Source organism: Squalius cephalus (genome assembly GCF_949319135.1).
Source record: "Squalius cephalus genome assembly, chromosome: 12".
Classification (NCBI taxonomy): domain Eukaryota; kingdom Metazoa; phylum Chordata; class Actinopteri; order Cypriniformes; family Leuciscidae; genus Squalius; species Squalius cephalus.
Window position 1 is genome coordinate 36,138,086 of NC_137133.1, and position 15,142 is coordinate 36,153,227.

Below are 15,142 nucleotides of genomic sequence, written 5' to 3' on the forward strand. Positions count from 1 at the left end.
AGTATGTAAAAATAAAATATAAATTTAAACAATTCAAAATAACTTTAAATTTAATTAAGCAAGTAATCTTGAGGCACATATTTCTGATCTAATATAGCATGCGCAAGTTCACATATATTACCAATTTTAATTAAAATCAAAATATTAATTACTGATTTTAAAAAGAATCTTTAACTGTATTAAGTAAGACATTGATTTAAGTCTCGTGATCTTTGAGTTCAGTCCTCATTTGGAAGAACTGTTGACATGGCAGATAAAAGTGAGTGAGACTTTAGAGAATTAACACTCTCACATTGACGTATTTAAAGAATGTGAGTAATTGAAACAGATAGGCATTATAAGATGATGTTTACCATCATTATAGCTTTTCACAGGTCCAGTTACAGTGTTTTCCAATTGCTAACACACAATTTTGCAAACTAGGCTGGTTTTATCAAAATACTTAACACAATTCACAAAACCACACACCCAAACTGCAAAATACCCAATATATCCTGCAAAATGAAGCACTGCAACCAAAACTACATCATTATCCAAATCAAACTTTTGCACGAAATGGCACACACTTCATTCATATTAGCAGCTTTTTGTCTAACCAACTACACACTGTTGGGCATAATGAAGAGCACTCATCTTTAGTATGCTTTGCCATAATACTAAAATAGTTCAAATTGTAGGAAATTCTTCAGATTGTTCACATGCACAGACATATTTGCAGATACACACACATTTTTATTTTTCACCAAACAAGTCAGTGCAACATATGCACAGCAGAAATATTTACACTGGACTGAACAAAAATATGCTCACAAAAACAGTAAACTGAAAAAGATTGAAGTGTTAACAATTAACCATTGAGGTGTTTGGTCAGGTGACACATGTACTGGCCAATCAGATCATGGAGTGTCATTTTGAATGGCAGTGTTTTGAAATGGCAGACATGTGACTTTATGTCAGATTGTTGTGTGTTACGCAGAGAACCGTGTTCAGTGTGTTTAAAAAGTGCCATTTTGAATTGCAAAATGTGTGTAAAGCAGAAAATGTGTTTAGACTTTTGCAGACTTGAGAAAAGGTTTTGCTCTCTGTGTGTCAGTTTAGATAATTGTGCTGTGCATGTCATTTTAGTGTGTTAGCAAGTGGAAAAAGCTGTAATAGTGCGCAGCTGTAGTGTGTGTGCATGACCACTGAGAGCAGCGCTTCTCACCTCGACAGATCTCACGAGGGAACCGCCGTTTCATTCACACACAGTCAGACAAACTCTAGATGATTCTGCTTTAAAACCATTATGTTCTCCTGAAAACTCCCGCATATGGAAAGCTATAAGAACACTGAAGATTATGTAGTAATGAATTATCTAAGAATTTAGGGTTACACTTTATTTTAAGGTGTCATTGTTACAGTGTAATTATATATTTAAGTATTGAGTAATATTAAGCAACAACATGTACTTACTGTAGGGTTAGGGTTTGGTTGAGGGTTAGTTGCATGTAATTATGCATAATTTACTGTTATTACTATGGTAAGTACATGTGTTACATGTAACAAGGAGACTGTAAAATAAAGTGTTACCGAATATAGTGTGTGTGTGTGTGTGTGTATGTATGTATGTATATGTGTGTGTGTGTGTGTGTGTGTGTGTGTATGTATGTATGTATGTATGTATATGTGTGTGTGTGTGTGTGTGTGTGTATATAATGTAAACCTGGAAATAAAAAGAAGATTATTTAGTATTACAACAAATAAACTTTATGATATAAAAATATTAAGAATCTTTCTAGATGCAGAAATTAGTTGGTAGATCATCGACTCCTTTTTACTTCTGTATCTTTTGTTATGTGTTTCCTGCAGAATTTTGTATTTGCTATTTGAAATAATGTAATGGAAGTATTGTATTAGTTCATGGTACCCATACTTTTACCACATTTAACTTCTTTTTTTTTTAGAAATTAATATTTCTATTAAGATGTTGCATTAAATTGATCAAAAGATCAATCAATTGATTGACAAAATATTTCTAGTTCACAGAAATGCTGTTCTTTTGACCTTTCTGATCATCAAAGAATCCTGAAAAAAAAAATGTATCACAGTTTCAACAAAAATATGACTTTGATAATCATCAAATCCTCATATTAGAGTGATTTCTGAAGGATCATGTGACACTGAAGACTGGAGTAATGATGCTGAAAATACAGCTTTGATCACAGGAATAAATTACACTTTACTATATAGACACAGAGAAAACAGATATTTTAAATTATAATAATATTTCACAATTTTTACTGTATTTTTGATCAAATAAATGCAGCCATGGTGAGCAGACGAGCCTTCTTTCAAAAACATTAAATAAGCTTATATATAAATATTGCCTGACCTAACTGACCATCGTAAAGTCAGAATACCACGTTCATCCCAGTAGAAATCTGAGGAAAAAAATCGTTTTTATTGGTTTGTCCATCAGCAGACATGATAAAGCATCAGGATTTAAACCGATGATGGAAACAGCAGGCTTCTGGCAGCTGTGCGTTGTTGTCCTCGACTCTCATTACCTCTTAAATCTTGTTATTTTCCATGCAAGACAAACTCCCGGCCTGTTATGCACTCGCTCTCCCTCTGAAAAAAAAAAAAAAAAAAAATTGAAAAAACGAACCCAAACACAAAACAAAGGCCCTGTTTTGGCAGCCTAATGGTTTGTAATTGTGTGTTTAATGTGGGAGGGAGATGCGCGCTCTGCTTGTGATGTGACGAGCCAGTGTTGAGCTTGTGAGAAAGGAAGCGCCAGGAATATCAATGCATCCTCTGCGTAGATTTCCAGCAGAGAGTGACGTGCGTGTGGGGAAACTAGGATACTTTCCTTATTATGGATTTGACATGAACTTGGCCTCCGGCCCTGGGGAATGTGATGAATGCATTATTTGATCTTCCTGTCTTTGTTTACCTCAGCGAGCGGCCATTCTGCAACACACCGCTAGTGCACGTCATTAGATGTTTTTAATAAACAGTAATCACTTCCGGCCCTTTTGATGGACTGCAGGAACAGTAAACTGCTGAAATTATTTTTGGCAAAACAATGGACTGAATTCCTGGCATGTAAAGCAGATTTTATGAGTTTATGAGCTCAAGGCAACGACGATACGAAGCATTTAGCCGCTGACTGATGGGAACCTTGACATCTTATCTGTGAATGAGCCATTACTGAGTAAAAGCTTGTTTGCATGATTGCATCGAGCATGAAAGGGTTCGGATAACTTTATAAATAAGGTTCATAACCAAATAACAAAACTTTTTTAGTTTCAGTGAGATACTGTTATAGTTTTTATTCATATTATGAATTAGTTTTTATTTTTCTTGAGCGGCAGATCATCACATTAGAGTGATTTCTGAAGGATCATGTGACTCTGAAGACTGGAGTAATGATGCTGAAAATTCAGCTTTGATCACAGGAATAAATTAAATTTTAACATATATTCACATAGAAAACAGCTGATTTAAATTGTAATAACATTTCACACTATTTCTGTTTTCACTGATCACATAAACACAGCCTTGGTGAGCAGAAGAGACTTCTTTCAAAAACTTATATACAAATCTTACTGACTCCAAACTTATTGTTTTTTTATTTATTTTTATTTAAAAAATGTTTTTTTAAATGGTTTAGGTTAATTAATATAATATAATATAATATATAATATAATATAGTTCGCACCTGTATAGAGCTTTTTATCAGCCATTTACGTCTAATATATGTCTAATATACATCTAATATATGTCTAATATACATCTAGTATATGTCTAATATACATATAATATACGTCTAATATATGTCTAATATACGTCTAATATATGTCTAATATACGTCTAATATACGTCTGATATACGTCTAATATACGTCTAATATACGTCTAATATACGTCTAATATATGTCTAATATACGTCTAATATATGTTTAATATACGTCTAATATGTCTTATATATGTCTAATATATGTCCAATATACGTCTAATATGTCTTATATACGTCTAATATATGTTTAATATATGTCTAATATATACATAAAATATGTCTACCTCACCTTTTTTTATCTCAGTCATATAGAAACTTGAAAACTGCTAAGATTATTTTATGTTAGAATCTTTTTACAGCATTTTTCTTATACATTACACATCTCAAGACAAAGTGAACTGCAGAAATGTGCAATATTCTTGTATGGAAGTATCAGTGGGTTATAGTGTGTTTTTCATTGCATGTCTATAGTGTGTGTTTCATCCTTATTTATTACTTTATTTAGTTTTTTTTTATTGCTGACTAAGAGCTTTGCTCAAATATTCCCATGCACTCGCACTGGCTGTGCGTGTAAAAATAGCATTTAAGATGCTTCCTCAGAAGGCAGCCTATGTAGACAGCAAAGGGTTTAGTTTTATACGTTCAACCCAGTGACATAAAAACGCCTCATAAATGTACTCGTGTTTTTTGTGTTTAGGGTCATTGTGATTTTCAGGAAAGGCCCCGATCCGCTGTTGTCAGGCCGAGCCGAGTGTTTCCTCGCTGTGATCCAGGGAGCTGTTGAGCTTCACTTGAGCTCAATGCTTCAAAACATAAATGTTAGAGCGGTTTCCTTAATGTGCTGTGCAGTGGAAGTCTCTCGCTCGTGGCCTTCGTGACCTACAGCTCCTGAACCTCAGCTGCCACTGAGAGCTTTAACCCACTGGAACACACACCGGAAACGCCACAGGAACACAGGAATATTTCCACTACTGTGCTGATAATGTTGCACAATCTGTGTAAAACAGAGCACAGCACTGTCAGATATTACAGGATACATTATTGTAGGTGTTAAAGCCAAAGAAAATGGCATTCGCACCCCGTTTTACTTTGGTAATGTGAAGTATTTCTGTGAAGATGTTCAAGATAAAAAAAGAAATTAGGCCGGGAATTGATTGGATGGTTTAAAAAAGGGGCGTGGCTGAAAATAAAAGGGTGTCATCATTTCAGAGCTACATCCTCCAAAACATATTTTAAGGCCTAAATGTAAGATTATGTATTTAAATCGCATGTAAAATTGCACAGTTTTAGCATAAACTAATTGATGCATATTTGTCAGTTCTGTAATAGTACTAATAAAGTGTATGTGTTTTAAATACACAATAATAATAAGGTTTATATATTTATCACCAATAAATCCAATTTGTTTCAATCTCATAGATTTTAACAAATCGAATAATCCTTGCTATTTTAAACATGTTTATACTTTTCAGCTGAATACATTTAATTTGGTTTCTCAAAATGCATTTTGAAAATATGATTATCTAAATAAAATCAAATAGATGCATATAGTTAAAAAAACAAACTGTAATGTTTTTTACGTACCTGTTTATGTATTATTTATGTATTTATGTATTATTGTTTTAAATGCAAATCAAATGTATAAATCTTAAATTTAGGCCTAAATAATTAGAATGATTGCATTTTGATTATATCGCACGTAATTCCAAAAGAAGAATAGTTTTGCACTAATAAACTGTGCAAAAATAAGAACAGGAACGTGTATTAGGAAAGTATAATTTTGACTTTAATGCGAATAAAATCTTCTCAAACCTCTAAGCGGGATCCCAGAGTGAGTATCGAGTCAGTTTTGGGACATTATGGATGTGTTGCATTGCTGTGTTTGATGGGATTTTGGATGGAGTGTTTTAGTGATTGGTGGGATCTCATACGTTTCACAAATATCCCAGCGTGACATGAATGCGTGATGCACATCTGGAGGAGCGCGCGGCCCCGGGATCGGGTCTCTAATGCAGGTGCACGCAGCTGCATGTACGCTATTAACGGGTAAATCCGGGGTAACAAAATAATAGGATGAAAAATTGAAAAGGATTTGGCTCTTTTCACTCGCAAAACATGTGCTGGATGAAATATGCAGACTTTCCCCTGTCAGCTTTAACTTGATGGAAATGTGCTCGCTTCCTCCCGGTGTGGATCATCCCTGTGGACAACGCTCAGATTTCATTTCCTTGTCATGAAGGGGCCCTCGTGTGCAGTTCTGGCCCTCGCTCGCGAGCTTTTCTGATGTCCTGATGCGGTTTCTCCTCCCCTGTATGTGACAGCGCTGTCGACCGCGTGGCCTCTTTACTCGTCTTCATAAATCACTCAAATCCAGAGGCCCACCCTTGGTCTGCAATGCCAGCGTGGACAAAAGCTCTCTGTAGAAATGAGAAGCGAAACCGCCTCGCCTCAAACACCAGCTTTGCGCAAAACCACTAATGACCCTGGAATCGGGTCGCCGAAAACGCTTACACTTTTATTGCATGTTCCAGGACAAATCGTCAACGAATCAGACGCTTGGACGTTTGACATGAAACAAGATAATCACACATTCTGGTCAACAGGCCATTCGAGTAAAATGGGCCATAATACTGTTGCCGTTCCAGCAGTTTCTTGGAAGTGTAGTAAATTTTTTTTTTCTCTCTCGTCTCAAGCTCTCTCTCTTTTGCTCCCCAGTGATCCATCATTTGACAGTGAATTTGGGCCTGGAGTTGAACGGCCTCAGATGCCTCTTCAGCGATCTGTGACATGATGCTGGACACTCATATGTCAGGTACGACTTATACCCACATAACAGGCTAAATTCATCACTTCAAAGACCGAACGTGAGAAAAGGTGGGGTAAAAGAAACCCAAAACAAAGTAAAATCAGATCCAAAGCACGCACATCCAAAGCAAAGCAATATGTTGCACAAACTGAGTATTCAACAAGGACATTAATAACAAAGGAAGTCACACCATGGCTCCAAAAATGGGAAAAATGTAATGGTAGACTCACTGGTGGTAACGTTTCGAGCACGTCGGCTCTTCGTCAGACAGTTAAAAGTTAAACACACCACGCCTTTATACTCACAGGTGACTTTCATCGGATGAAAAAGAGCTGTCATGAATCCACAACAGTTACATTTATTAATGATCACAAAAAGGGCTGGGCATCGATTCAGATGTTCCAATTCGATACGATTTCGATTCGCAAGCTCTCAGTTAGATTCGATTTCGATATTCGAATTTCGATTTTGACATTAAAACAGAACCCAACTCTATATTTCAAATGCATACGATGAATAGACGAGTCAGAACAGTCTCACGCCTTGATCAAACAGAATCAGGTTATTTTATGTTTAAGATAAAACACACATAAAGTCTCACAGCATTAGCTGTAACATGGAGGCTATGAACAGTGGAGGAAAACTAATCCTGGCTTTTGGGTGATAGATAAATAAATATGGAAAAAAAGCGATTCGTGGCTTTTGAGAATCGATTTTGAATCGACCACATTTTAAAAAACAATTAATTGAAAAGGTGATTTTTTTACGCAACTATTATTTTTTGATGCCATTTACATAATTTACGACAAAGACCACAAAAAAGGATTTCATGTGATACGTGAAAACACAAAAATAGTTACGATATTAAACCTCAAAATATATTTTCCCAGTGAGATGTTCTTCATTCACCGTGTGGCTCCATTAAATTAAAAAGAAAGGAAAATCCTCTTCATCGTGGCAGATGAATCAGTGCTTTCACTGCCGGTGGAGACCGACACATATTCTGTTACCACAAATGTCATTTGTTGGAATTTAAAAGCAACATGTTTGGTTTTCAATTCCATGCTGGTTTGCAAAGGCGAATCAATCTTTCATTTTCTGGATTTAACTGACATGGTCAGAGGGAGATTTTGTTATAGCACACCCTCCATTAAAGGGATATTCACCCCAAAAAAGTAAATTCTGTCATCATTTACTCGCACTCACATCTCTCCAAACCTTCGTTCTTCAGTAGAACACAAAAGAAAATCTCATCAGATCTCATTCATGGTCATGCATATTCAAAAATGTGAAATGTGAAGATACCAGTTTTGATGTTGATGTTACGTGACATGACTAAATTTCATGACAATATATATCATGATACACAAATTCAATTTAAAACTAGAGAAGGATTATCAGTGAACAAAAACTGGTTTTATATGTTATCGTACAACTTTAGACGATTTCAACTTTAGTACGCATTATGGCACTTTTATGATGTCCTTTTTGGAGCTTAATGACACAAAAGAAAATCGTATGGGTTTGAAATGACACAAGGATGAGGATAAATATGTTTCCATCCATAGTTGCGAATAAACTTTTGGAATATCGCATAAAACATTTGCGAATAAACCACCATTTCTCTTGTGTTCAGATGCCTGATGTTTGGGAATGCAATCGTACTCGAGACCGTCCTGAGAGGACATTATACCAAATCATTTTGATCTCACACTCAGGCGTTTCAGAATGACAAAAACATTGGGCCCTATTTTAACTATCTATGCACATGGTCTAAAGCGCAGGGCGCAAGTTCACTCAGGGCGTCCGAATCCACTTTTGCTAGTTTAAAGGGGGGGTACAATGGTGTTTCATGTATTCAGAGTTGTTTACAGTGTTAAAGAGATAGATTCTGCATAGGATTTGTTCAAGAATGTCTCCAAAAAGTGTGTTTTTGGATGTGAGGGAAAGCTTACCGTGTTCAGCTTTCCAAAGAACCCAGTGTTACAGGAACAGTGGATGCAGTTTGTTTTTCCGGGGCAGCAACGGAGTGTAGGAAGTGCGGTTGTGTGTTCTGGTCGTTTCAGTGACGAATGTTTTATTAACAAGGCTCAGGTTGACGCTGGATTTGCAAATCGTTTGCTATTAAAACGTGGAGCGGTCCCAGTGATAAAAGACCCCATTCATGTAAGTACAACTGGATCAGATTTCTGTCTTTTGCTGGAAATCAAGCACTACCGCTTGACTCTATAGCTCCGCCTCCAGGACTTCGGCTTTTCCCGGAGAGAATCGGAAAGCTGTATTTTTCTTTTATAAATATAATAAAACGAAACACTTTTTTGAGATATTAAGGATGCACTACTACTCTATAGGTACTCAAGATTAACATGAGATTAGGTGAAACTGTGCATGTTATGTACCCTTTAACGACAGGAAAAATGGTCGGTGCTCCCGGTGCATGATCTAAAAGGGTTTTCCCCATTCTCTTAATGAGTAATGGGTGTGTTTTGGGATTTACGTGTGTTAAACCAATCAGAGTCTCATCTCCCATTCCCTTTAAATGCCAGTTGCGTTCACGCCATGGCAGATTCGCTATTTACATGGAGGAATTTGATCGTGGAAAGACCGAACGCGTCTCAAGAGCGCAAACGCTCATGCGCGAGGTAAAAGTGCGCAAGCAGACCATCTACGGGACAAGCCGGATTCCACCATATCTTTATGTACATAATATTAATCTTGTACATTGTAATCCTTTTAATTTTAATATTTGACATGTTTGTGTGCTGCTGTGCGTCCCTGTGTGTGTAATAAGCAGTGTGTGTGTTGTGGACCACCTATAGGCACACATTACTAACGTGCTCTTTAAATAACAAAAAAAATATTGCGCCATTGACTTTAGACCAGGTCTCAGTTGGTCAATGGCTCAGACTATTTCAGTTCCTCAAAATAGCAACTCGCCAACAATGCGCCTGAACACACACCTCGTTCTCAGACCAGCAGCCCATGGGCGAACAAATGGGCGCAAATGCATTTGCTATTTAAACAACGTGGCGCAGGACGTGAAAATGAAAACTGCGTCGGGCTGAAACTAGCAAAACACACTTGCGTCGCGCTTGGCGCTGCATTGCGCCGGGTGTGAGATAGGGCCCAATGTTTTAGATGGTGTGCAATAAATTTGATCAGCTGGTTTTCCAGTTATTCAATCACATGACTGTTGAGCAAAGCCACTTTTTTTTTTTTTTTTATGCACATCCAGGAATTTATTTGGTTAGTGTGTTTCCATTGTAGTTTATGTGCATAATTCTTTCATTCAATAAGAAAACATGCCCCATGTGAGTTTATGTTTTTTATTAAACACTGTCTTTATTGATTTTAAAAAAAGGGGGTGGGAAATAATCATTTGAGATTTTTTATGCACATTCTTTAACGCGTTCTAAAATTCGCATAAAAATACGTGGCGATGGAAACCTATAGCTGATGATGACAGAATCGCTTTTTCCGCTTCTTTAAACACATTAGGGTTAACATCGCATCGACTGCAGGAAAACTGCTTTCAGCATGGCCTCACACGCTACAAACAGATGGGAAACAATAAGTGGAAAAGAAAAAAGATCAGGATTAATTAGCACGTTTGTCAGTTTGCAGGAAACACAGTATCGGTTTCATGCCCTTCGCATTTGCCCACCACCTGTTGAACATGATGATTAGGGTGATGTCTATGGCCGGCTCGTAGAGTGGGTAATGAGTGTGTGTTGGTGAGGAACAGGAGGGGCTTTTGTCATATTTATATCAACAATGTCGGACAAAACACTCTAATTATCCCCTTCTGGCCCGGCTCGTCTTACGGCTCCCAGTCCATTTGCTGTCCTGTCCCAGAGCCAGACTCCACAGTCCTTAAGCACATCCTAATGACAGCTCTCTTTCAGTCCACAGGCTTTATAATTGCACAGGCTAACTTACAGACATTATGTGGCATTAGTCCAGAGAGCTCATAAAGGGGGGTCACAGGCCGATCACAATGCATGTGGCCTCAATAAATCTCCGAAGTGACAACAGCGAGAGGTCATATTGCTCCGACTGGAAGGGGGCGAGAGGTGGACTAGATCAACTCGGCCGGCGCGCCAGAGGAAAGCGCAGATCCACATTTTCTGATCTGAACATATCTCAATCGTATTGAGTTGTATTGCAAAATAAAACAAAAAATCCACAAAGTACAAAGTATTATAAACGATAACATCATGGTTTTCTCCAGAGCGGCTATATATATATATATATATATGTATAAATGAACTAAATTAATAACTTTTTTTGTTTTTACAACAAAAATGAAACATCACTGAGCTTACTTAAGCTGGACTGTGACGCTATTTTCTTCTGGAAACAAACTTTGTTGCATTATTTTCCTATTATGTTCATTTTTAATAATGCCTGATAAGAGCATTTGGTCGATATATTAAAGCCGATAAATAATGTATTATTTCCTCCAGCTGAGACATGGGTTTGAATTGCTTGAAATATGATTGGAATCCCTTCAAAAAAGAAAAATAGAGAATAAGTGCAACATGTGCAGCGCAAGTCTGTCATATAGACTACATCAAATTATATTGAGAACATTATAATTGTGTGTTTGGGACATGGCTTTTAATGGTGAGACTTTTGTTTGTATAATCAGGCTCTTAAAAATTATATAACATTTTTTATTTAGATTTATCGGCCAATATATCGGTTATCGGCTTTCAAATATAAAGAATTATCGGTTATTGGTATCGGCCAAAATGTTCATATCGGTGCATCCCTAATTTTATATTTTCAAAATCTTTACATTTATATGTAAAAAGTCACTGATTTGAATAGTTAGTAATAAAATGAACAACATAGTAACACATTACATAGAAAAAGTGGCAGGTCTTATTATTTAGCATTTACACTCAGATCACGTTGTTCCGTCCATTGCTTTGGTTATCACTGTCAATCAGATTCAGTCACGGCTGTCAATCCAGAAACTTTGCAATGTGTAATTAGCAGCATGTAAAATTTATATTATAGGCTACATAGAGAAAGCGAGCAAAGATCGCTGCCATTATAATCACTGAAGCTGTCAATGAGATACACTGTGAAAACTCCCGTTATAATCACTGAAGCAATGAATCTCTTATTGACATCGTGTTTACACTGTGTTGGTTATAATGAAAGGATTCGCGAGCGTGCAGGACTTTAAAGCCCTGCGATTTTGTGTGGCTTCTGACTGACTTATGCACATCTGATTGGCCACTGCATTCACACGCTCAACAGTGGTGCCTGTGATTGGCTACACCGCTCAACGCTGCAAAAACACGTTGTAAATAGAAAGCTTTGATGCTCTTCACAGAGTGCTTACACAAACACTCACAGGAGCGGGTACTGTACTGCAGAACGGCTGTATCACATGATCCAAACAATCTTTGGCGGGACAAAGCTTCATTTTAGCAGTCGGCAAAATATTTTAAATTCAGGAAAAAAATGAATTAACGGATATTTCACTCAGGATGAGTTTGTTTATTCAAGAGTATTCGTGTGCAGGAAGTGAAAGTGATGTACTGTGACGAAATAATAGGAAATCCGAATGCAAGTGGTCAAAGGAGACGCAGTTAAAATGCACGATAATACCAGATTAATACCAGATCGACTCGTACGACCAGATTTTTTTTTTAGCAGATAAAAAACGCCAAAATGTGTTTTGGCTGAAAATTTGTGATCAGATCACTGAAAACGCATCGTAATATCTCTGGAAAATTGCTAAATTGTCTTGAAAATGGTGTCACAATGCAAAAAGCTTAAGTAATCACCCCCTTCATTTTCTTTATTTCTATATTTAATATATTAACATATATACTATTTTTTCTTTTGTTTTTGGAGTGAAATAAAATGACCTGATATGAACTATTTGAATTTCATTTTCTTTTATATAGAATAAAATGAAAATATGTAAATGTAAAATAAATAAACTGGCTCCTTCAGTTTCCATCTTTTTTATTCTCTCTTGCTTTTGATGCTCCTTGATTTCTGATACGACCACTGCTTATTTTTTCTTTTGTTTTATTTTTTCAGTTGTTTATTTTTATTTGATTTATTTCTTCTGTACTGCTCTGCATTTTATTCTCTGCCATGTACAGCACTTTGGTCAGCCTCGGTTGTTTTTAAATGTGCTTTATAAATAAATATTGTATTGTATTGTATTGTATAACTTCTTTAATTGTGTAATCAGCAACTGTGTTCAGAATCCTCTTGGTTAAACAAACTGAGAATTGTTATTGCTGATAAGTTTAGTTGATATCCACAAAAACCAGTTCCCGATGAACTGCGGATGAGCTACGGAAGTCTCTAATTGGCCAAGAGCAAAACAAAAACAAAACGTTTGCGCTTTTGCACCTGTGGATATCCGACCGGTCAAAGGAATTTCAGAACAAACAAAACAAATCAACTTTGCCAAAGACTCAAAGCTAAACCCAGCACTGATTTCATTTCAACCTGTCCGTTCTCTAGCTGTAACTGTGCCCTTTCTGTGCAGGATTGATAGACTTCTTTTTTTCTTTGGGGAATTATTAAGTTTGCCCACAAAACCAGTGCAAATAACTCAGCGCTGACCTGCCGGATGGCTTTGGAAGGGCAACCTCCCACAGGGAGGGCGTTCAGAGCTTAATTATAATGTCAGGAGACACTTTCAAAGTAGTCTGAGATGAGAGTCCACTCCAATGGGAAACCCGAGCCGATCGTCTTTCCCAGTTCAAGGCAAACTGTTGAATGGGATCAGACACAAGGAATCACAGTGAGTCAAAGGGGACCCATAAAGAGCAGCACATGGGGGGTCGTCTTTAACAGTTTGCATGCACTAAAATTGTAATGGTACAAGAACATGAGCTATATTAATACATGTTTAGCCCAAAGAAAATAGAGCAGTTATGTTAATGACATTACGATCGAGATCAAGAGCAGGACAGAGAATCATTCCGTCTGATTCAGATCGGCTTACATCACTTAACATTTTCTGATGTTTTTACATAATTAAAGATTTAGTTTATTAAAGAATTAATGTAATTACACTACCATTCAAAAGTTGGGGTTTATATTTATATGGGGTTACATAAATCTGCATTTATATGATCAAAAATACAGTAAAAATTATGAAATATTTGTACAATTTAAAATAACTAATTTCTATGTGAATATGTGTTCAAATGTAATTTATTCGTGTGAATTTTCAGCATCATTACTCCAGTCTTCAGTGTCATGTGATCTGTCATTTATGATTATTATCAATGTTGAAAAGAGTTGAGCTGCTTCAGATTTCTGTGATGCATTTTTTTCCCAGGATTATTTGATGACTAGAAAGATCAAAAGAACAACATTTATGTGAATTATTTTCTAACAATGTAAAAAGTTAAATTCAATTCAAATGCATCCTTGCTGAATAAGTGTTTCTTTCAAATGTCAGTCAATGTAAATAGGCAATGATAAAATATTTAAAGTAAAAAAAAAGTTTTATTAAGTAAATAATACATAATTTTAATACATTTTTAATACATTAAGTTAAAAAAATACAATATATATTTCTAATCTTTAAAATTAATAAATGCTTGAGTTGCATTTTTTTATTTAAAAAATATTAGTGCTGGGCAAAGATTAATCGCATCCAAAATTTTGCATGTATATATATTTATACATCATTTATATTATATTTAAATATAAATATTTTACATATAAATGACAAATACTGTATACATGCATAAAATGTTATATGTTTGAGTTTGTCTTTTTAAAAAATATATTAAAAGTCGATTTTATCCCACACATATTTAAACAGTTTTAAATCCAACACTTTTTTAGGTTAGCTTTTTCCTAATGGCTTTAATTATTCTGTATTACAGTGTGTTCTTTTGTATTTCTATGTATTTATTATTGTTTTATTTTTCTCTTTGTATTTTTATAGTGTAAAGTGCCTTGAGAAGCTTCTTTAAAGGCACTATATAAAATAAAGTTTATTATTATTATTATCATAACATAATTTGTGTTTTTTCTTTGCCTTTGAAAAGTGAGTCACTTGCATGTTTTGTGCCTCTTTCCTCCAGGCTTGCACTGGTAGCATCCCGCTGAGGTCAGGCGGTCCTGGCGACGGCCTCCCTGAAGCGGCAGCTGGCCGGGATAAGGTTACGATTTCACCTGTGCACTGCAGCAGCGCAGGAACTGGCGTGTCATTGAGGAGCGGGTAATTATTCAACACGTCAGACTGCAATGCCTGCAATGTTAATTACGCCTCGGGCAGAGAGATGAAGCCTGGAGCAGAGGCTCATTACGGTCACACCAGCGCAACATGTGCCGGGGACAGTGAACTCCCAAACGCTCCCTGAACGAGGATCCAGTTCGCCGCCAGATGACACTTTATCATTCCCACACCATGTTTGATTTTATGTCAGATGCGTAAGATTTTACAACTGAGCACGTAAAATAGATTAGATGAGTTCGCTTTTGAGGGACATAGAAGCGTGATGTTGAGTTAGTGAGGCGTTGGGATTTAGGGTTAGTGTAGAGTTAAAGAAATGT

The 15,142-nt window shown here is 36.3% G+C and overlaps 1 long non-coding RNA gene across 1 annotated transcript in view; it reads left to right on the top strand.

Moving 5' to 3' along the window:
• LOC307168200 overlaps positions 1-15,142 on the top strand; it is a 38,621-nt gene that overhangs the window by 7,843 nt on the left and 15,636 nt on the right. Inside the window, exons 4-5 of the long non-coding RNA XR_013822906.1 lie at positions 6,496-6,592; positions 14,671-14,807. This is a non-coding gene — a long non-coding RNA (uncharacterized lncRNA). The remainder of the gene's footprint in view (positions 1-6,495; positions 6,593-14,670; positions 14,808-15,142) is intronic.